This window comes from Sarcophilus harrisii, chromosome 3, assembly GCF_902635505.1.
Source record: "Sarcophilus harrisii chromosome 3, mSarHar1.11, whole genome shotgun sequence".
NCBI classification, from domain to species: Eukaryota; Metazoa; Chordata; class Mammalia; order Dasyuromorphia; family Dasyuridae; genus Sarcophilus; species Sarcophilus harrisii.
The window spans coordinates 266768068-266791769 of NC_045428.1; the positions used below are offsets into that span (position 1 = coordinate 266768068).

The window sequence follows — 23702 nt, forward strand, 5'->3', positions numbered from 1 at the left end:
TTTGACTTCACCTGAAGCATAATAGATTCTGCTCCAGCCTTTTACCTTTACTCTGTATATATCTACCTGTTTTAAATGTGTTTCCTATAAACAACATATTGTAGGGTTCTGACTTTTGATGTAGTCTGCTATCCGCCTCCTCTTTATGGGAGAGTTCATGCCATTCACATTTATGTTAAAATTATAATTCTGTATTTCCTGCCATCCTAATATCCCCAGATTATGCATTTCTTTTTCTTCCCCTCCTTTCCCCCTTTCCCTAGTGTTAAACTTATTGGTCCCACTTGTGTGACACAGCTCTCCCTCTTTAGTATCCCTCCCTCCTTCCTTTGAATCCCTTCCCCTTTCTTGGACCCTTCCCTTATTATGCTTTTTCCTTTTCCCTTTTCCTCTCCCACTTTTTAATGAGGTGAGAGAAGATTCTCTGTAAAACAAATATGTCAATTATTTCCTCTTTGAGCCAACTCTGATGAGAGTCAGATTCACACAATGTTCCTCCCCCTCTCTAACTTCCCTCACATATGATAGGTTTACCTTGCCTCATTGTCGCATATAGTTTCCCTCTTTTTATCTCCTCTTTTCCCTTTTTCTTACACTATCCCCTTTCCATTTCCACTTCCCTTTTTTATGTTAAATCAGTAAAATCAAATTATACATGTGGTTTTTATGTATATCCACAACAGAAATACAGTTCTCAAGAGTTCCTTTTACCTTTTTCTACTTCTCTTGAGTCCTATTGTTGAAGATCAAATTTTTGTTTAAGTCTGTTTTTTTTCCTTAGAAACAAATGGAATTCTTCTGTTTCATTAAATGTCCATCTTCTTTCATGGAAAAAAATGCTCAGCTTAGCTGGGTTTAGCAACTGCCCTAAGGCTAGAGACTATGCAGGTGAAAGTTTCACTGCCCCAGCACAGAGCCCCTTATGGGGCTGTGATTATTAGCAGGTGAACAGCAAATAGCAGGGCTCAGACCGGAAGTTTCTGCTCCGAAGGCTCTGCCCAGAAGCAAATCACCCTGTGAAAGCTCTATTGCCCCAAGCCAAGCCCCTCACTGTGCAGATTAGAGGCTGCCCTGGGCTGGGCCCCCTGCCATGAAGGTTGGCATCTGCCCCAAGGAAAAACCCCATACTGCCGGTTGGGGCTGTAAGCTTGTGCTGCAATCTGTGCTCTTACTTCCAATTTGGGGCTCCACTTAGAGCTTCTAGTTCTCTCCCTGCCTGTGCTGATCTTGTCCCCAACCCAAAGACAAACCTTTTCTGGTGAGATTCCAGATTATCTTCAGCTGGTGAGTTGTTGTACTTCTAATTTTATGAGTTGTAGCAGTCAAGTGCTATTTTTGAGGCTGAATATAATATTGATAGTGAGGGTAAGAGAGGAGCTTAGAAAGTCGAATGTGCCTTCTCTGCCATCTTGGCTCCGCCCCCACACTAAATATTCTTAAAAGCAAAATGGGAGAACCAAATGAAATATATGACAATAGAATAAATAAAGGACTAGTCCAAATTAATTTGAAATATATATGCTTGTGAATTTTTCATAATAAATATATAAAATTCTATAAAACTATTAAAATACAGCAAATTAGAATTAAACTATTCTTGTAGTAAGTTACTAAGTACCCTTGGGGTCTGTTAACTCAACAGTAATATGAAGGTTTTCAATCAATTGTCTCTGATGTCCCTTCCAACTGTAGATGTTCTCTAATCCTGTAAAGTTATATATGTGAACACATTTCATCTTGGAAACTTGAAAATATAGTACCAATGAATTTGAAACTTTTATTAAACAAAGTTATTCTGGGCTAATGAATTTAATTGAAGTATGTAATATTTAATTATTGATGCAATTTAGGTTAATGAACATTGCCTCTTGCAACAGAAGAGAAATATGTAAGCCATGACTAAGTCTTCACCTTTCTAGAAATTATTCTAACTCAAATAAATCAATAAAGTAATAATGCCAAAATACTAATCTGATAAAGTAATCCAGGGGATAATGATAGGGGTGGAGTAAGGAAGAGAGGTATTGCACAGATGTAAAATAAGTAAGTTAGCAAAGAAAAGTTAATTGTTATTTCTCAGTGTAGAATGAAATCCACTGACTTGTTTCAGAAAGTCAGAACTGGACTATTAATTATCAAAAAAATGTGTCTTAGAAATGATAAATATTTTCTTTTCTACAATATTTCTAATTTATGAATTTTTTTCTTGTCTAACCCAATGATAATTCAATATTTACCAAGTGGTAGTATGAATTTGAATGACTATTGTAATTTAATGAAAAGTTTAATATATTTTGCTCTTTGATTCAAAAGAGATGGTTTGTACTCTCTTTTATTTCTATTTATAAGAACAATAATAGTGAACCCAGTGATGATTAAAATATTGCTCTTTTTATAGCTAAGCAACTCACTTTGAAAGCAATTTATTTCCTAGGAATTTAAATCCATCATGTACTACCCTGAGACAATTTACAAAAAAATAGTTAGAAATTTCAGGAGATTAAACAGTCCATTTCCTTTTCATAAATTATGAATGAGTCTTCAAATATGAGTACAGAATGTTATACAATGCTAATCATCTGTGTAAAAGCAACCAAAAATTAGTTATCACTGATTTCATTTGCATTCTTGGTATCACATAGAAATGCACCAGTATGCTGTTCTTTTTCTCTCACTAACATTCACTTTGAAAATTCTATTTCACTTAATTTTCAATCCTAATTCTCTCCAACACTTCTTATCAGTTGATAAATAAAGAAAAACACAACCTGTTACAAGTACAGAGGCAGAAGGAGAGTCAAGTAAAACAAATTCCCACATAATTCATGTACTAGAAATAAATAGTTTCTATTTGTTTTGTGAGTTTATTAACTCTCTGTCTGGAGATGGATAGCTTGTTATATTAACAGAGATAAAATAAATAATTTATTTAAATAAGCACATTTTAGAAAAAAAAAAAAGAAATTGAAGAGCCATCCCCTAAGAAAAAATTTCCAAGGTCAGATGTATTTATAAATGAGTTATTCCAAACATTTCAAGAAAAAAATTAATTCCAATAATCTATAAACTAATAGAAAAAAGGGGGAAGTAGAGGTGTAATAATCTTCTCTAAAATGTAATATTCTCTGGGTGCAGGTTTCTTGGGGGACTTCTGGAGTCAGCCTTTCTTTCTGTTCAGAGTAATAACCCCAAATGCAGCCAGGTATTAAAGTCCATTAATTATCTCCTTTATTATCACCTTCCATGTCTTGTCTCCTTCACTTGGGGCTCAACTAGTTTTCTGGAGGCCTTCCGAATCTTGGTTTCAGTATTATCCACAGGACAGCCTGCAACCATTTCTCTGCCTTTCTTAGTTCTGCCCAACTGCCTTCTCTGGCTTCTGAATCTTTCCGATTTTCAAGGGTTTGTGCTTCAGCCTCTAGTCACTACAAAGATGAATGATGGAATGAATCTGTCTCAGCCTCTGAGAGCTTCTGGTGTGCCTGTCCTTTCTGGCCCTGATAGCTCCTCCTTATATGTTCCACACTGAGTATACACCAATCATTATATCACTAGGAAACCAATATTTGTTGTAGGATTAAATCAATGCTAAACTAGATTTAACCACTGTGTCCTCAATTCCACTTACTTAGCACCTTGTAAAAATCCTAAAATATAGGTGCTAGAAATTGCCTTTAGTGCTAATATCTAAATCAGGAAGTGCCAAATCAGAAAAAAAAAGAAAAGAAGAAAAAAACTTCCCAAAGGAATATTGATGCAAAAATCTTAAAACATGAGCAAAGACATTACACATGATGAGGAAGGATTTATACTCAGCAATCCAAGTCTAGTTCAATATCAGGAAAACTATCAGCATAATTGACTGTATTATAAATCAAACTAACAGAAATTTTATTATTATCTCAATTGATGCAGAAAAATATTTGACTAAATACAGCATTCATTCCTATTTAAAACACTAGAGAATATAGGAATAACTGGAATTTTCCTTAAAATGATCACTAACATATAATTAATATCATCAGCAAGCATCATATGTAATAGGAATGAATTAGAAGAATTCCCAATAAGATCAGGGGGAAACAAGGCTGCTCATTATCATCACTACTATTCAATGTTGGACCAGAAATGTTATCTTTAAGAATAAAAGAAGAAAAAGAAATGGAAAGAATTAGAGTAGGTAACAAGAAAACAAAATTATGCAATTTATATGATAGTACAATTGGGAATCCCAGAGAATAAACAAAAACTCTACTAGAAATATATTTAGCCAAGTTGCGGGTTATAAAATAAACCCACATATATCATCATCATTTCTGCATGTTACCAACAAAGTCCAGCAGCAAGAGATACAAAGATAAATACTATTTAAAATAATTGTAGATAATATACAAAATTTGACTGTCTACCTGCTAAGACAAAGGAACTATATGAACATAATTACAAAACACATTTTACACAAATAGTTAGATCTGAACTTCTGTAAGAACATCAAGTACTCATAGGGTGGTCTGAGCTAATATAATAGAAATGAAAACTCTGCCCAAATTAATCACCTTTTTCAGTGCCATACTATTCAAATTTCCAAGAAATTAAAGAGATAGAAAAATAATAATAATATTTATCTGGAGGAACAAAAGTTCAAGAATGTTAAGGGAATTGATGAAAAATGCAAAGGAAGTAGTATAACAGACCTAAAATTATAGTATAAAATGGAGATCATCATAACAATTTTGATACTGAGTAAGAAATAGAGAACAATGGAATTGGTTAGATTCACAAGACATAGTCATTGAGAATAGTCATCTTGTGATGGATAAGCTAGGTTAAAAACTCATTGTTTGAAATAAATTGCTAGGAAAACTAGGAAAAAAAATATGGCAGAAACTAGACATTGACCAACACCTAACACCTGGTATAAATATAAGATCAAAATGAGTTCATGATTTAGACATAAATTAACATAATTCAGAAAACTTTGAAAGATTTACATGAATTTATGCCAAGTAAAGTGAGTAGAACCAAGAGAAAATTGTACACAGCAACAAGATTATGTGATGATCAATTCTTTTTTTAATAACTTTTTATTGACAGAACCGAGGCCTCAATAATTTTTTACAACATTATCCTTTGCACTCACTTCTGTTCCGACTTTTCCCTTACCTCCCTCAACCACCCTCCCCTAGATAGCAGGCAGTCTTATACATGTTAAATATGTTTTAGTACATCCTAGATACAATTTATGTTTGCAGAACCTAACAGTTCTCTTGTTGCACAGGAAGAATTGGATTCAGAAGGTAAAAATAACCTGGGAAGAAAAACAAAAATGCAAACAGTTCACACTAATTTCCCAGTGTTCCTTCTCTAGGTGTAGCTGATTTTATCCATCATTGATGAATTGGAACTATATTATATCTTCTCTTTGTTGAAGATATCCACTTCGATCAGAATACATCCTCATATAGTATTGTTGTTGAAGTATATAATGATCTGGTTCTGCTCATTTCACTTTGCATCAGTTCATCTAAGTCTTTCCAAGTCTCTCTGTATTCATCCTGCTGGTCATTTTTTTTTCTTTTTTAAAATAGCTTTTTATTTACAAGTTATATGCATGGGTAATTTTACAGCATTGACAATTGCCAAATCTTTTGTACCAACTTTTCCCCTCCTTCCCTCCACCCCTCCCCCAGATGGCAGGATAACAACACATGTTAAATATATTAAAGTACAAAGTAAATACAAAATAAGTATACATTGGACTCTGAAACAGAGCATAATTAGCCTGTGAAAGAAATCAAAAATGCAGGCAGACAAAAATAGAGGGATTGGGAATTCTACGTAATGGTTCATAGTCATCTCTCAGAGTTCTTTCACTGGGTGTAGCTGGTTCAGTTCATTACTGCTCAATTGGAACTGATTTGGTTCATCTCATTGCTGGATATGGCCACGTCCATCAGAATTGATCATCATATAATATTGTTTTTTTTTTTTAATTTAATAGCCTTTTATTTACAGGATTTATACATGGGTAACTTTACAGGATTAACAATTGCCAAACCTCTTGTTCCAATTTTTCACCTCTTACCCCCCTCACCCCCTCCTCTAGATGGCAGGATGACCAGTAGATGTTAAATATATTAAAATATAACTTAGATATACAATAAGTATACATGACCAAAACATTATTTTGCTGTACAAAAAGAATCCTGCTGGTCATTTCTTACAGAACAATAATATTCCATAACATTCATATACCACAATTTACCCAACCATTCTCCAATTGATGGGCATCTATTCATTTTCCAGTTTCTAGGCACGACAAAAAGGGCCACCAAAAACATTTTGGCACATGCAGGCCCTTTTCCCTTCTTTATGATGTCTTTGGGATATAAGCCCAGTAGAAACACTGCTGGATCAAAGGGAATGCACAGTTTGATAACTTTTGGGGCATAATTCCAGATTGCTCTCCAGAATGGTTGTATTCGTTCACAACTCCACCAACAATGCATCAGTGTCTCAGTTTTCCCGCGTCCCCTCCAACATTCATCATTATTGCTTCCTGTCATCTTAGCCAATCTGACAGGTGTGTAGTGGTATCTTGGAGTTGTCTTAATTTGCATTTCTCTGATCAATAGTGATTTGGAACACTGTTTCATATGAGTGGAAATAGTTTCAATTTCATCAGCTGAAAATTGTTCATATCCTTTGACCATTTATCAATTGGAGAATGGCTTGATTTCTTATAAATTAGAGTTAATTCTCTATATATTTTGGAAATGAGGCCTTTATCAGAAACTTTAACTGTAAAAAATATTTTCCCAGTTTGTTGCTTCCCATCTAATCTTGTTTGCATTAGTTTTGTTTGTACAAAAGCTTTTTAATTTGATGTAATCAAAATTTTATATTTTGTGATCAATAATGTTCTCTACTTTGTCTTTGGTCACAAATTCCTTCCTCCTCCACAAGTCTCAAAGATAAACTATCCTATGTTCCTCTAATTTATTTATAATCTCGTTCTTTATGCCTAAATTATGGACCCATTTTTATCTTACCTTGGTGTACGGTGTTAAGTGTGGGTTCATGCCTAATTTGTGTCATACTAATTTCCAGTTTTCCCAGCAGTTTTTGTCAAATAATGAATTCTTATCCCAAAAGTTGGGATCTTTGGTTTTGTCAAACACAAGATTGCTATAGTTATTAACTATTTGTCCTGTGAACCTAACCTATTCCACTGATCAACTAATCTATTTCTTAACCAATACCAAATGGTTTTGGTGACGGCTGCTTTGTAATATAGTTTTAGATCAGGTACAGCCAGGCCACCTTCATTTGATTTTTTTTCATAATTCCCTTGAAATTCTCGATCTTTTGTTCTACCATATGAATTTTGTTGTTATATTTCTAGGTTATTAAAATAGTTTCTTGGGAGTCTGATTGATATAGCACTAAGTAAATAGATTTGTTTAGGGAATATTGTCGTGGTGATCAATTCTAAAGAACTTCACTTTTTTCAACAATGAGGTCGTTCATGGCAATTTCAATAAACTTATGATAGAGTCTTCTGCATCCAGAGAGCTATATATAAAAACTGAATGTATACCAAAAATAGCATCTCTTTTGTTGTTGCTGTTTGTTTGCTTGTTATTTTTCTCATTTTTTCACCTTTTGATCTATTTTTTGTGCAGCATAATAAATGTGGAAATATATTTAGAAGAATTGCACATATTTAGCCTATATTGGATTATTTATGGTATAGAGAAGAGGGGAGATGGTAAAGGAGAAAAATTTTAAACAAGGTTTTGCAAGGTTGAATGTTGAAAACTATCTTTTTAAGTATTTTGAAAAATGAAAATCTATCATTATAAGAAAAACAGTTTTATATCTGTACAACTAGACCTTTCTTTGCATATTAAAAATTACAACTCATGGTATTCTTCACCTTTTGTTCTTCCAGATGAGTTTTGTTATTTTTCTAGCACTATAAAATAATTGTTTGCAGTTTGATTCAGATGACACTGAACAAGTATATTTATTTAGGTAAAATAGTCACTTCTTAAAATATATTACCTACTTTTACCTACCTCACATAGTTTCTGGGTCTATCTTGGCAGGTTGGACTCTCATATATTAATATTGCCTATAGTTATTTCAAATGAAATTTCTCTATCACTTGCTGCTTTGTTTTATTAGTAATATGTTTGCTGATGATTTATGTGGTTTTATTTTATATTGTGAACTTTCCTAAATTTGTCAATTGTTTAAGTAGTTTTTTTTTTTTACTTAATTCCCTAGGATTCTCTAAGTGTACATCAGATTGTCTACAAAACTGCTCACATTATTTCTTAATTCCAACTCTAATTCTGTTACATTTTTTTTTCTTATTATTGCTAAAGCTAAGAAACATTTCTATTACTATGTGGAATAATATTAGTGATAAGGGTATCCTTGCTTCCCTCTTGGTTTTATTGGGAAGGAATCTAGTTTTCCTGTATTACATATAGTGCTTGATGATAGTTTTACATAGATACAGCTTATGATTTTCAGAAAAAATCTATTTATTCAAATATTCTCTTGTGTTTTTAACAAAAATTAGTGCTTTTTTGTCAATAATATTCCATAATATACATATTCCATAATTTATTCAGCTATTCTGCAATGAAAGGTCATCCACTGTTTCCAGTTCCTTGTCACTAGTAAAAGGGCTGCCACAAATATTTTTGCATATGTGGGTCCCTTTCACTCCTTTAAGACCTCTTTGGGATATAAGCCCAGTAGTAACAGTGCTGAATCAAAGGGAATGTTCAGTTTGATAGCTTTTGAAAAAGTTTTGACAAAACTAATGCAGACAAGATTAGAAGGGAAGCAATATACTGGGAAAATATTTTTACAGTCAAAGGTTCTGATAAAGGCCTCATTTCCAAAATATATAGAGAATTAACTCTAATTTATAAAAAATCAAGCCATTCTCCAATTGAAAAATGATCAAAGGATATGAACAGACAATTCTCAAATGAAGAAATTGAAACTATTTCTAGTCATATGAAAAGATGCTCCAAGTCATTATTAATCAGAGAAATGCAAATTAAGACAACTCTAAGATACCTGTCAGATTGGCTAAGATGACAGGAAAAAATAATAATGATTGTTGGAGGGGATGTGGGAAAACTGGGACATTGATGCATTGTTGGTGGAGTGGTGAACGAATCCAACCATTCTGGAGAGTAGTTTGGAACTATGCTCAAAAAGTTATCAAACTGTGCATACCCTTTGATCCAGCAGTGTTACTACTGGGATTATATCCCAAAGAGATCATAAAGAAGGGAAAGGGACCTATATTGCATGAATGTTTGTGGCAGCCCTCTTTGTAGTGGCTAGAAACTGGAAACTGAGTGGATGCCCATCAGTTGGAGAATGGCTGAATAAATTGTGGTATATGAATATTATGGAATATTATTGTTCTGTAAGAAATGACCAACAGGATGATTTCAGAAAGGCCTGGAGAGACTTACACGAACTGATGCTGAGTGAAACGAGCAGGACCAGGAGATCATTATATACTTCAACAACAATACTATATGATGACTAGTTCTGATGGACCTGGCCATCCTCAGCAACGAGATCAACCAAATCATTTCCAATGGAGCAGTAATGAACTGAAACGCTACGCCCAGAGAAAGAACTCTGGGAGAGGACTAAAATCCATTACATTGAATTCCCAATCCCCATATTTATGCCCACCTGCATTTTTGATTTCCTTCACAAGCTAATTGTACAATATTTCAGAGTCTGATTCTTTTTGTATAGCAAAATAACGGTTTGGTCATGTATACTTATTGTGTATGTAATTTATATTTAAATATATTTAACATCTATTGGTCATCCTGCCATCTGGGGGAGGGGGTGGGGGGTAAGAGGTGAAAAATTGGAACAAGAGGTTTGACAATTGTTAATGCTGTAAAGTTATCCATACATATAACCTGCAAATAAAAAGCTATTAAATTAAAAAAAAAAAGAAAAGAAAAGAAAAAGTTTTGAAAACAGCAACAGCAAATATCAAGTCAGTGGCTAAAAAGGAGTGATGTTACCAGAGCATTTCAGTGATTCTGTGGGTTTAAGAAAGTGGTTTTTATTTTTCCCTGATATGAGTTTCCTCAATATATGTGCAGTCTTTGGTTTATTCAACCCCACTGAACTGAAAGTGAAATGCAGTTCAATCCAGGGTATCCCCTAAGAAGCCAAACATAGGCCTTGAGAGGTGACTGAATTAGCAGGAAAGAGAAATTATAAGGTTTTTTAAAGGGTTAAACTCTTTACATTTTACATGGGAAAATAATACTAGCAACTCCTAAGAATTTTTTTTCTTTCTTACAGCTATTATAAGTACCTATACACAGAGGGAACATTTACTTATTTCATGATCATGGAAAATATCTTTTAAAAAACTAAGCAGTAAGAAGGAAGAATTCACTGAGAGAAGGGGTAAGGAGCTATTTTACAATAGCTGAGACATAACAGATTTTGCTCCAGCCTTTTACCTTTACTATTAGGGATTCTCATCAGTTAGTTAATGGTCTTCTTTGAGTCTTATTATTCTCTTAATGATAGATGCTAATAATAAAAATAATGAAGCATTTTCCAAAAAGGCCATTACACAATATTCAGTATTTAAGGGGACAACAGGCCTCTCAAGATATTATCTACAAATCTTCCTTTAAATGAATTCACTTACTGAATAAAAAAGAAGCAACTTTTTAACAGCATTTTTTGTCAGAAAATGTGTGAGTTTCCTAAAGAGGGAAGAAAGGCTAGATTCACAAACATCTGGATGACCAAAAAGTTCAATCACAATTACATCTGTCTGCAAATACCCTGATAGTCATTGTCATAATGATAACGTCAGGTGTTTTACTGATGATTTTTTTTCCATTTTGATATTCATGTTTACCTTTTTATAGATTTTGATGTCTTTGAATTCTACCATGCTTTGATGAAATGAGCATAAATTACTTCAGGAGACTGTTTATCATTCAGTCAAATGATCTTGTGCTAGAAATAATGATTTCAGTAGCAATTGCTATTTTCTTCTTTTTTTCAAAAGTTTTGACGTTTCTTATAGAGATGAGATAAGAAGAGAGGAAGGAGAAAGGAAAGACAAAACAGTGAAGAGACAAATCTGTCAAAGACAGGGTAATGTTTTTAGTGCTGGGAAGAATTCACAAGGCTTAAAAGTAACTATGATGTATTATGTCAATTGTTTTAACAAGTTTTGTTTTATTTATTTTATATGTATTACGGATTCACAGGAAAAGTGAAAAGTACCATACAATGAAGATTACTTAGTAGCTTAATTTAAAACAACCTTATAGGGAAAGCCTTACAGTTCAACTTCTTCCCTTCAGAAGTCTTGAATATTTTTTCTTCACATAGATTGTGTACTGTGGAAATGTTTTGCTTGAAGGAATTATTACTGAGTGATCACTGAAAAGGAGATTTTTTTTCAAGACTCTCTGATGCCTGAGTTTCATTAATAAAACATTGTGAAACTGCATATATATTTATTTTTTCTAAGAAATGCTTGTTTTAGTATTCTGTTTCATACTTGAACAACTATATTCACATGTTCATCTGATGGACAGCATAGCTTGTTCTTTAGTCATGGGAATGCTGTTTTGTTTTGCTTTATTTTAAGTTTGTTAGTCTTCTTATAAACTTAGCATATTTTCTGGAGTTCCTTTTTGTCATATGAGATTCGATGTGCCCAATATAGAATATTTCATGCAAAGTAATCCACAAAAATTTCAACATCTAAAGAGGAATCCAAATATAATGATTAAAAATAGATCTTTACATACTTTATAGTGATAATAATAACATACTTTTAAAGTGGTTTAGTTATTGCATAAATGGCAATAATAATGAATTAAATTGAACACTTAGGTAATACCCCCAAAATTTTCCTTTTTGGAAGGTGTCAATTCATTGTAAGAAAATTATTAATACAATAGTAAATTGTAAGAAAATTAATAGGGGAATAATAGGGAAGAAAAAATAGCAAAGGAGACAAATAGAGACAGAGACATGGAGACAAACACAGAGAAACATACACAGAGAAGCATAATATTTGCACCTGTATTTTGTACTACACAAGATCATATTATACAAAAATCAGAAATCTATGCTCAACATTCAACCTCATGTTCAGATGGGGCTTTGAAGTTAACACTTTTAAAAATAATTCTAGCTATATAGAAGGAATGTCAGCTATAAGGAGGTGTGGAGTGGCAAAGTGAAATGAGATCTCTTAATCTCAATCTTTAAATGGATCACAACTTGCTGATAAATTGTCTGTATAAGTGTATATTGAAAGTTAGACATCTAAAAATACCTCTGAAACATATAATCAAAATAGATGCTTGTGAATAAAACAGAGGATTTGTCATTTAAGAAGCCATCTTGAAATTTATAACAAGGGTAGTTCATGTGTTCTATAAAATAGCAATTGGAATTACACATTTAAGTTTCTAGTGTGGTTGCATAAATTATTTACCTAAGAAATTCTATAATAATTCCCTTAACTATTCATCTTCTTTCACTAATTACAATATTAATCTCCCAATCTTATCAACTTCAGAAAGACTTTTGGTCCAGATATGACTTTTGTATTTTAGAACTTGTGTGATAATGAACAATTCATTTAACTATACTGGAATGTGGTTAGTTTGTAAAATAAGTGAATTTAAAAAGCCTGAGTTCTCTTGAGCTCAGTACTGATAACACTATGAATTTAGCAATATTTGATAGGGAACAGCTTTGTCTCAAATCTTACAATGAAAGATTAATCAGTGAGGCATGAGTCAAAGGCAAAGAAAAAGTAGCAACTTGCCTGAATTCTTTGCCAAGACCCGCTAAGTAACTTTAAATAATACTTCAAATTCTAAAGGAGGAGAATTCACAAAATGACAAAGTGAAACAACTTTCCAGCCCAAGGCAATTTGGAAATTCAGCAGCAAAGGTCTGTTACAGAAAGGGGAAAGCCTAATACAGGGTGCACCAGTGAATAGGAAGCATCCAAAACAAGGAAAAAATCTTGGGAACAATTGCATCAATAGAAGCAGTGGCAGTTTCTGAAACTATAAATGCACAAAAATTAAGGGAGTTGGACAGTTGGTTAGAAAGAAATTTATAGGCAACCCTTGGCTAGCACTTGGAACAGGATTCTGTTTCATTGTCCATAATTAGATCAGGACTAAAATCCTGGGTCTCATTGTGAGGTCAAGTTGCACTCCTAATAGACTAGAGCTTATGATCTCAAGAGAATAATGACATTACTCACAATTCCTTGGAGGAAAAAAGTGCTTGTGATCAATCAGACAACAGCACAGTAAAGGAAAGGAGGAAACACACTCCTAGATCATAACTCCTTGGAAGAACTAAAATCCTATAGATATCCAGAATTACCTCTGCAAAAAGTTGCACAGAAAAACCTGAAACATGATACATTTTTCCCATCCACTCTGGAAGCAGAGCCCAAATTTAACATGAATTAACAAACTAGAAATAGACTGCAAAATAAACAAACAGCAGAAAAGAATCCTTATAAAAAGTTAATATACCAAAAGGAAAGATTAAACGCAAATACAGAAGAAGAAAACAAATACAAAACTCCTATATTCAGGAGCTCCAGGAAAAACATGAATTGCCCCCATACCAGTGAGGAATTCAGAAAAGACAGTAAAAATCAAATTGAGAGAGTTATATGGAAAAGAATGCATAAAGAGAAAAATAACAATGAGGTGAGAAAATCTTTTTTTTTTTTTTCAAAAAACTCAATAGCTTGAAAAAGGAGGCAAAATACTGAAGAAAATCACACTTAAAAAACCATAATAGATCAAATGGCATGAGACAAAAGAATACATTAAAAAGCAGAATAGTCCAAATGGGAAAAAGTTATGCAACAATTGATTGAAAAGAGCAGATCACAATTCAAATGAATTCCTAAACTCCTCCACATACCCTTAAATAATGACTCTAAACAAATTCTAAAGCAGCCAGATTCCACAAAAATTGGAATAAATTTTCCAGCCCAAGATAATGTAGAAGGCTAGCAGGAAGAATTGGTCACACTAGGTTGAGAGTAGAGCACTGTCCATCACAGGATGTACCAGCATGACCACATTCCACAAACCAGGAGCAGACTTAGGGTGAATGTATCAGTGGCAGCAGTGGGGGTTTCCAGATCTTTCAGTTCACAGATATCAAAGACAATTTAGAAGGTTGACAGGAATTGGGTGAGAGTATAACATAATATATTACAGGATATACCAGCACAGCCCAGGATCTAACAAAGTTGAGCAGGCCTTGGAAGCCATTGAATCAGTAGTGGCAGCAGCTGCTTCCTAAACTCTCATCTCACAGAATGTAAAAGAATTGAACAATGGCCAGAAGAAAAAGAAAGAGGTCTTTTATCCAGTACTGACGCAAGGGTCTGTTGTATTTCCTATACTTAGATCAGTGTTTCAGTCCAAGCTAGCAGTCCTATGGTGTGAAATAGCACTAGTACACCAAACTAACAGCCACAGTAGAACAGTAATACCCTGTCCCCACAGTGCCTTGGGTCAGTCAAAGACAAGACCATAGGCTAGGAAAGTAGTAAACTTCTATATAAATAATAGCAACTTGTAGGACATGAAAAATAAAGTTACAGGACACTAGACAGATCTCTTAAAAAAGCTGCACAGGAAGCCAAGATGGCAGAAGGTAGCCAGGTCTTTGTCTAAGCTCTTCCTAGCTTCCTTCAGATCAACATTAAATCAAGCCTCTGAATGGGTTTTGGAGTGAGAAAACTCCAAATTGTTGGAGTGTAACAGATTTCCAGCAGAAGATATTTTGTAAAAACTTTAGCAAAGATCTGACTTAATTGGGCAATGGGGGAGGGGTTTGTTGGCATGCCAGTACAGGTGCAGTGCTACATGGTGCAACAGAGACTTTGGGGGAACCTACTGACTGGGAAGCTTGTAGCCAAAATACAGCAGCATTTGCTACATTATGCCAGTTCAGAAGCTTTAATTAGCTATATAGCTATATATAGCTGATAAAGCTTCTGATATAGCTAATTAAATTAACCAAAAGTTTATCTTTTTTTTTCATAAAACCAAATGGTAGTTTTAATAATCAATTCAACGGTTTCCTTAATTTTAATTTCATTAATCTCTCCTTTGAGTATCAGAATTTCTAATTTGGTATTTAAATTGGGGTTTTTAATTCTTTCTTTTTCTAGCTATTTAGTTGAATGCTGGATTCATTGAACTTCTCTTTCTCTATTTTATTCATTTAACTATTGAGAGATATAAAATTTCCCCTAAGAACTGCTTTGGCAGCTTCCCATAGATTTTGATATGTTGTATCATTATTGTCATTCTCTTGGATGAAATTATGGATTTTTTTGTAACTTGTTGTTTGACCCACTCATTTTTTAGAATTGTATTTTTAAATTTCCAATTGATTTTTAGTCTATCTTTCCTTAGGCCATTATTGAATATATTTTATTGCATGTATATGTATAAATATAATAATAATAATAAATATGCGATTGTGTGGTAAGATAATTGTATTTAACACATATTGTATTAACATAGAGTTGTACTATGTTTAACATATATTGTACTACTTGCCACCTAGGGAGTGAGGGAAAGGGCGAAAATTAAAGATAAGGTTTTGCCAGGCTACTATTGAATAACTGTTCACACATATGTTTTGGAAAAATAAAAAGCTTTAATAAAGGAGGGAAAAAAAGAAATAACAACATATTGAAGCTTTCCAATGCAATTGCTCAGGCTCTGTGAAGTGGAGTAGTAGGAAATAAAGTGAGAAAGGTAGGTTGATGCCAAACTATACAAAATTTGCAAATTGAGAACAGATATTTAGGCTTTATTTTGAACTTCTCAGGCAAATAGAAGTCAATTATCCTATTTGAAAATTAAAAGTAAGGGACATTATCAGAATTATTCTTTAAGAATATTAGTCTATTGTTATTTGCATTGGAAAGTAAAATGGATTTGGGGTCAAAGAAAGCAGATCTCAATCTAACTCTTATTACTTACTAACTACATGTATTTAGACAAGTTTGTTTAATTCTTTGGTCCCAGTTTTGTCTGAAAAGGAGAGGTTAGAAATCATAGAGAGGTTAGATGTTCTCTAAGTTTCCTTGTGGCTTTAAATCTATCATCCAATGATCCTATGACTTAAAATAGTAGGTAGGATGAATGAAAGAAAAATAGAATAGAGGAAGGAAGAATAGTTACTTTTATTGTTTTTATTTTAATGTAAATATCACTAATTTTTTCTAAATATATTTCATTGACACCTCAGAAAATAAAACAATTTTTATGTTTGAACAAAAATGACAAGCTTCCGCCTGGATTGATATATATAATCCATACCTATTCTACTCTGTTTCTTTCCACTGCTGAATAGAGAAACAATCTGAGAGAAAAAACGTCTTTATTGTTCAGAAACTATTAAGCAAAAGCAAACACAAATCTTGACTCTCAGGCACCATGCTACTTTTGCAAAATGTAAACAAGAAATGATCAAACATAAGTAACATGTCACCAAATATATATCAAAATTGGGTTTTTTTGTAAATTAAATATGTAATTTATTTAAAAATTAGTATATTTCTAGGATCATTTGCATGATGCAGAAAAATATTGCTAATTATTCATTGTATATTGATAAGAAAGTGATTTATATTCCAAAGAAGGAATTTTCAAGAAAATCCACATTCCTTTTTAACATAGAAAAAATGTAATTACTTATCCACAGGTTGCCATGGTTTCCGTTTAGCTGGGAAGTAAAATTGAAAGGTCACCAATAATTACTGAGCATATTCTTTTTGGGAAAAAATAAAATCATATCTACATAGTTTATAAATCTAATGATATTTGAAATATACTTTGAAATTAGCACAATCATTCAATATATATTAAACAGATTTATTTATTTTTGTTGGCATAAAAATGAGAATATGCTTCTTTCCTGAGATTTTATTTTATTCCCTCCTGCTCCAAAGCTTCACCCTGGTGACCCTGTTCTCTTAATATCTGAGCTAATAGAATATGAATTATGGCAGTTCTTAAAAACCTGGAAAGACTTCCTATATGCACCAATGGATAGATTAAGATATTATTTCATTAGCATTAACAATATGATACTTCAGATATATCATTAGTTTATTATCTGGCAAAGGAGTCTGATTATAACATGTCACATTGTCTCTACTGACAAATGAATTCAAAATAACAAATGGACCCTAGGCTCTTTATAAATCCAGCGACTAACTGGATATATGTATATTGCACATTAGCTAAAAGACATCCCAAATTTATAAGATTAAAATTGGTGTTCATGAACAAAATACTAGTTGTAGCATGATTTAAGATTTTGCTAGGAATATATACTAAGAAAATCTTGCAGACTTAATATATTAGGCAACGCTTTAGGAAAAATAACAACACTTTAAAATTACCAATATAGTAATTCCTGTTGAATTTCTGTTAGTTGGTCAAAAAATATTTATTAAATGTTTGATATGTGTTATGCGCTGTGCTAATTACTGAAGAACTAATCTCTGTCCTCAGAATTTACATTCTAATGTAGGCAATAAAGGAAACAAATATATACAAACAAGGTATGTATAGGGAGGCAAAGAACATAAGAAACATAGGAAGGCACTGGAATTGAAGGGAGAATAAGAAATCAGGTTTTCTATAAATGATTGGCAAGTAGGCAGAAAAGAGAAGGGAGTCAATGAAGAGTAGTCAAAGAAAATGTTCAAAGCCAAGGTATGAAGTGTCTTGTTCATGGAATAGTTATGAACACTGGATTATGGGACTGAAAAAAATGTTAATTTGTCTGGTAAAGGAATCATTTCTCAAACATATAGAAATCTTCGTCAAATTCACTAATAAATGATAAAAAGGTATGAAGAGTTTTCAAATGAAGTAATCAAAGCCATTTATAGCCACATTTTTAAAAATGCTTTAATTTTGGAAAAATGTAAATTAAAACAATGCTGAAGTATTATCTCATACCTATTTCACAAATGTTATAAGAAATGTGGGGGGAAATGAGACACTAATACACTGATGGTGGGATTGTGAATGAATTCTACCATTCTAGAATTTTTTTTAATGTCCCAAAGTTATTTTTATTTTCTCAGTGAAAAATTCATATATGGTAAACTAGTGGCGGTTTTTATTTTGAAATTATATACTTCTTTAAATTAAAATTTCTCTTCTTTTTCATGTCAATAACAATCCATTTTTTAATTTTTATTTTTTCCAGTTACATGTACAAAAATTGTGTGTGTGTGTGTGTGTGGTACATGTTTTTACATATTTCCTTATGAATCATGTGGGGACAGAAAAATCAGAATGAAAGTGGAAAAACAAAGAGAGGAAAAAAAATAGAAGAAAAAGAAAAAAGCAAACATAGCACATGTTGATTTGCATTCAGTCTCAATAATTCTCTCTCTGGATTTAGATAGTATTGTCCATTCAAAGTTTATTGGGATTGCGTTGGATCATTGAACCAAAGAGAAGAACCAAATCTGTGTTGCTATTGTTTTCCTGGTTCTTCTTGTTTTATACAGCATTAGCTCATGTAAAGCTTTTTGGGGTTTTCTAAAATTATTCATCATTTTATATAGAACAATAATATTCCATTACTTTCAAATATGATAATGTATTCATCCATTCCTCAACTATTGGTCATCTACTCATTTTCCAATTCTTGGGCAACACAGAAAGAGCTTCTACAAATATTGTTACTTATGTGAGTCCTTTTCTATCTTTTACAAAGTCTTTGGGATACAGACCCTGTAATGGCACTGATGGATCAAAAGGTATACACAGTTTGATAGTCTTTTGGGAATAGTTTCAAATTGCTCTCCAGAATGGTTGAATCATTTCACAATTCTACCAACAATGAATTAGTGTCTCAGTTTTGCCATATGTCCTCTAACATTTATTATTGTCATTTACTGTCATCTTGGCCAATCTGAGAGGTTTGAGGTAGCACCTCAGAGTTGTTTTTTCATATGATTATAGATTACTTTAATTTCTTTTGTTTTTTTCTAATAAAGCAATTTTCAAAAAACACAACTAAATATATCAACAATCAATTCTTATTTTTCATAGGAAATAAGCAGTCTTGACAGCAGGTAAGAAATCAGCCCTTAAAAAAAATGAGAAAAGCATGTAGCATCCTGATTTTCATAGGACAAAGTTACCCGTAGTGTAGTTATCAAATCTATGAAACAGATAAGGCCTGATTAAGTATCAGTAAGATGAAAAACTGCATAATCTATTCTGAGACTTCCAGCATTCCTAATTTTTGTGTCACTTCAAAAAGCAAGTTAGAATCATTATGAATTTTTGCCAATTTGATTACACTTAGTTCTACCAACAAATGTTCTACTGGAAAACAGTTGAAGAAACAGGTTAATGGTTTGAGTTATTTGGCGTTCTTCAAATAATATATCTTAACAAAATGAAGCTAGGACATACTTCATATTCTATTTGATACAAATCATATAGGTAATATTAAACTATTTCCAAAAATAAAAGCTAAAACATAAAAATATTCAGCTAAAAGTTAGGAAATTCAATCAGACCATTATTTGGCCACTTCCTCACCAAATTCCTACTACTGTATACATTTTGTATGTGTGTGTATGCAAACATATACACATATATGTATATATTCACATATTGATATATACACATATATATTCAGATGATATAATTATTTCTCTATAACTCTACTGATGGTCTCTGAAAGCAGCTGTAGTAGAAAAATTCATCAGCACAAAATCAACCTGGTTATGAAGTTCAGAATAAAAAGGTTATATCTTACAAAAATGATTACTAGAGTGATAATTCTATTGCTATTTCCACAACTGCTTCAAGTTTTGTGTGTGTGTGTGTGTGTGTGTGTGTGTGTGTCTGTCTATGTGTTTGCATAAATGCTGCCTCTTCAAAAACCTTAGCTCAGAGCAGGAGGTAAAGAAAAATATGTCACATTTCTCTAATTGTAAGCTCAGTTGCATCTTTGTGATGATCCTAGAGAGCCTACCAGTGACCTGGTTATAATAACTATAGAACTATAGAATTCTCTGACCCACAGATAATTAAATTTCCATGGGTTCAGCTCTTCAACGCTAAGCTCATTTCCAGCAGGAATCAATTTTTTCAGAACAAAGTAGACTCTAGTCATCAAAATCCAGAATGTCATCATAAGAATAGCCCCTGTAGCCTTTGGAAGCATGGTAGGCAATGTGCAAGTGGTAGAATTCTGGCAGGAAGGTCAGAATCCCAAATATCAAAACAAGAATGGCTCAGTCTGGGCCCCCTCGCCTTTGCTGATATATCCGGCTAATAGCAGAGCACCTATAACAACAAGAAAGTTGCCAATCATAAATAGCACTATGATAAGTGTTATTGGCTTGTAAGGGATTTTGGGAGGGCTCTTCTTAAACTGAAGATCAATGTAGCCATCATCTGTGTTAGAAAGCTTGGAGCACATCACTTTACTACTGGGTTTCCCAGTATTTACATTGTTGTGGGATGGCACCATATCAAAGAGACTGTTTCCTTAGCTAGAATCTCCTACTTAGGCCCATCTCTGTTTTCCTCAGTCCCAGAAGAACATATCCAGAGCAAGGGACAAATGCCACATCCCATGGAAAATGAATGCTTTAATTTCTTAATCCAAAAATTGTCTGTAGATATCCTTTAATCATTTATGAATTGGGAATAGCTTTTATTCTTACAAATTTGACTCAGTTTTTTATATATTTTAGAAATGAGGCCTTTAACAGGAGTAGTGGCTGTGTAGACAAATTTAGAATTATGTCAAAAGGGGAGTAAAATCATACATACCCTTAACCTAGCAATATCACTATTAGGTTTGTATCTTGTAAGAGATTTAAAAAAAAAGAAAAAGGACTACTATGTACTAAAAGTTGTAGCCGCTCTTTTTGGGACAAAAAAATTGAAAATTCAGGGAATTCCCTGTCTAATTGTTGCCCTTCATTTTTGAAGAGAATCTGGGTTACAGTATGTCTGACCTTGGTTGATCAGAACAATATAAGGTTGGAATGCTCTCACACAGGTCAAACACAAATAGTATCTATGAACATTTGGGGCGACTTTTCTGACTTTGTTCATCTTGCATTTCTTTTGAGCTAATTCAATTCTGCTTTTCTCATAGTGCACAGTACCTTCTCAAATGAAAGCATGCCTTGCTAGGTGGTCCTGCACCAATATCTGACATGTCATATAATGAATTCTAAAGTTCTAAAGAGAGACCTTGAGAATGTTCTTGTATTGCTTACCTTGTTTAAGTTCTCTAATAATCGTTTTGGCAAGAGAACATTTTATATTCAAACAATGTGGCTAACCCAATGGAGCTGTGCTCTCTGCAGTAGAGAGGAATGTTTGCCAGTTTTAAAAAAAAAGAACCTTATTATCTTATATCTTATCTAGTTCATCCATCAATTGGGCAAGGGCTGGATGAATTTTAATAAGAAATTTCAACGAAATCCTATTGTGCTATGAGAATTGATGAGCAGTGCTCTAAGAAAAAAATAAACTGAAAAGACTTTCATCAGCTGATGCGAAGTGAAAGTTACAAATAATGCCCAACAGTTTATGGCATAGCTAATCTCAACAATACAATGAACTCAGCAATAAAAATACAAGACAACTCTGAAGGGCTACCTCTACTGAAAGAAAACAGATGGTGTCTGAGTTCAGATGTATAACTTATACAGAATTTCTTATCTTCTCAATGAGGTGCAGAGGGAGCAAATATGGAACTGAAAGTGAGTTTTGTATATTAACAATTGTTTTTATATGTAACTGAGGGAAAATAAAATAATAAATAAATAAAATAAATGATAGTTCTGCTTTATAGATATGGAATTTAAGTATCTCCTGGACTTGCTGTTCAATGTGTTTATCTTTCTTTTTATCTATCTTTCTATCTAGGGCAAAATCATTAAGCTTGAGAATCATCAACAAAAAGAAGGTAATTAAATCTTTTGAAGCTGATGAGATCACTGAATGTCATGTCAGTAAGAATACTTGGCATACTTGTAAGACAGCTATAGTTAGATGGCATGACTTGGATATGGATTTTGCCAAGAAAATTGGGAGAAATTGGTCAGATAAATAAACCAAGAGCAGGGAAGCAGTGTCCTGAAATCATAGAGAAAAGAGATCATTGAACAGAAGAAGGTTATGAACAGAGTGAAAGGAAAAGACAGTGAGTAAATTTTGAAGGAGTAGTGATATTAGAAGCCACATTTTTGAGGATTTCAGAAGAGAATAAGAGAAGTAAACAAGGAGGAAATATAATTATGATATTTTCAAATAATTTAGTGCCAGACAGTAGGTGAAATAGAGGATATAATTAGTTGATATGGAATGATAATGTGAGGATTTTCTGAGGAAAGAGGTGACATCAACCTGGTTGTAGGAAATAGGGAAGGAGTCAATAGAAAGAATAGATTTAAAATATATGATAACTAAAACATTCTATCAAAAAGTCATTTATTTAGCTTCACTTAAAAAAGACAAATATATAATCTTATCAGCACAAGCCTTATTGATATTAAAATGTCATTTATAAAATAAACTAAGATAGAGAACTAAACATATGTGATATTATTTTAAAAAGACAAATGGTTCGTTGGCAAAGATGCATTCATTTTTGTAGACTATATTAGATAGAAGAATAAAACCTTAGCAAGAAAAGAGAAAAATTTGGTTAAAACTAATTAATTTATCTTGAAAGTAATAGTTAGATGATATACTTTCTACCTAGAAGAATGAAATCTCTTCACAGTCTATATGATGCTTTCTCCTTAAAAACCTTAATCCTTTTTTTCTTTTTTTATTAAAGATTTTTATTTTTAAAACATATGGATGGATAATTTTTCAACATTGGCCTTTGCTAGTCTTGTGTTACAAATTTTCCCCTCCCTCCCACTATCCTCTCCCCTAGATGGCAAACAATCCAATATATGTTATATATGTTAAATGAAATATGTGTAAATATATTTATACAATTATCTTGCTGAATAGGAAAATCAGATCAAAAAGGAAAGAAAATGAGTAAGAAAACAAAATGCAAGTGAACAACAACAAAAGAATAAGAATGTTATGTTGTGATCCACACTCAGTTCCAATAGTCCTCTCTCTGGGTGTAGATGGCTCTCTTCATCACAAGATTATTGGAACTAGACTCAATCATCTCATTGTTGGAAAGAGTCAGATCCATCAGAATTGATTGTCGTGTAATATTGTTGTTGTTGTGAACAATGATCTCTTAGTTCTGCTCATTTCACTTAGCATCAGTTCATGTAGGTCTCTCCAGGCCTCTCTGAAATCATCTTTCTGATTATTTCTTAAAGAACAATAACATTCATATACCATAATTTATTTGGCCATTCTCCAACGGAGGGGCATTCACCCAGTTTCTTGCCACTACAAAAAGGGCTGCCAAAAATATTTTCACACATGTGAATCCCTTTCTTTCCTTTAAGATATCTTTAGCATATAAGCCCAGTAGAAATAGTGCTGGATCAAGGGTATACACAGTTTGATGAGTTTGGGGGTAAAATTACAAATTATTCT

The 23702-nt window shown here is 32.9% G+C and overlaps 1 pseudogene; it reads right to left on the reverse strand.

The window, feature by feature from the left end:
• Nucleotides 1-20269: 20269 nt before the first annotated feature.
• Nucleotides 20270-20637, reverse strand: LOC100927678 (annotated as a pseudogene).
• Nucleotides 20638-23702: the final 3065 nt, after the last annotated feature.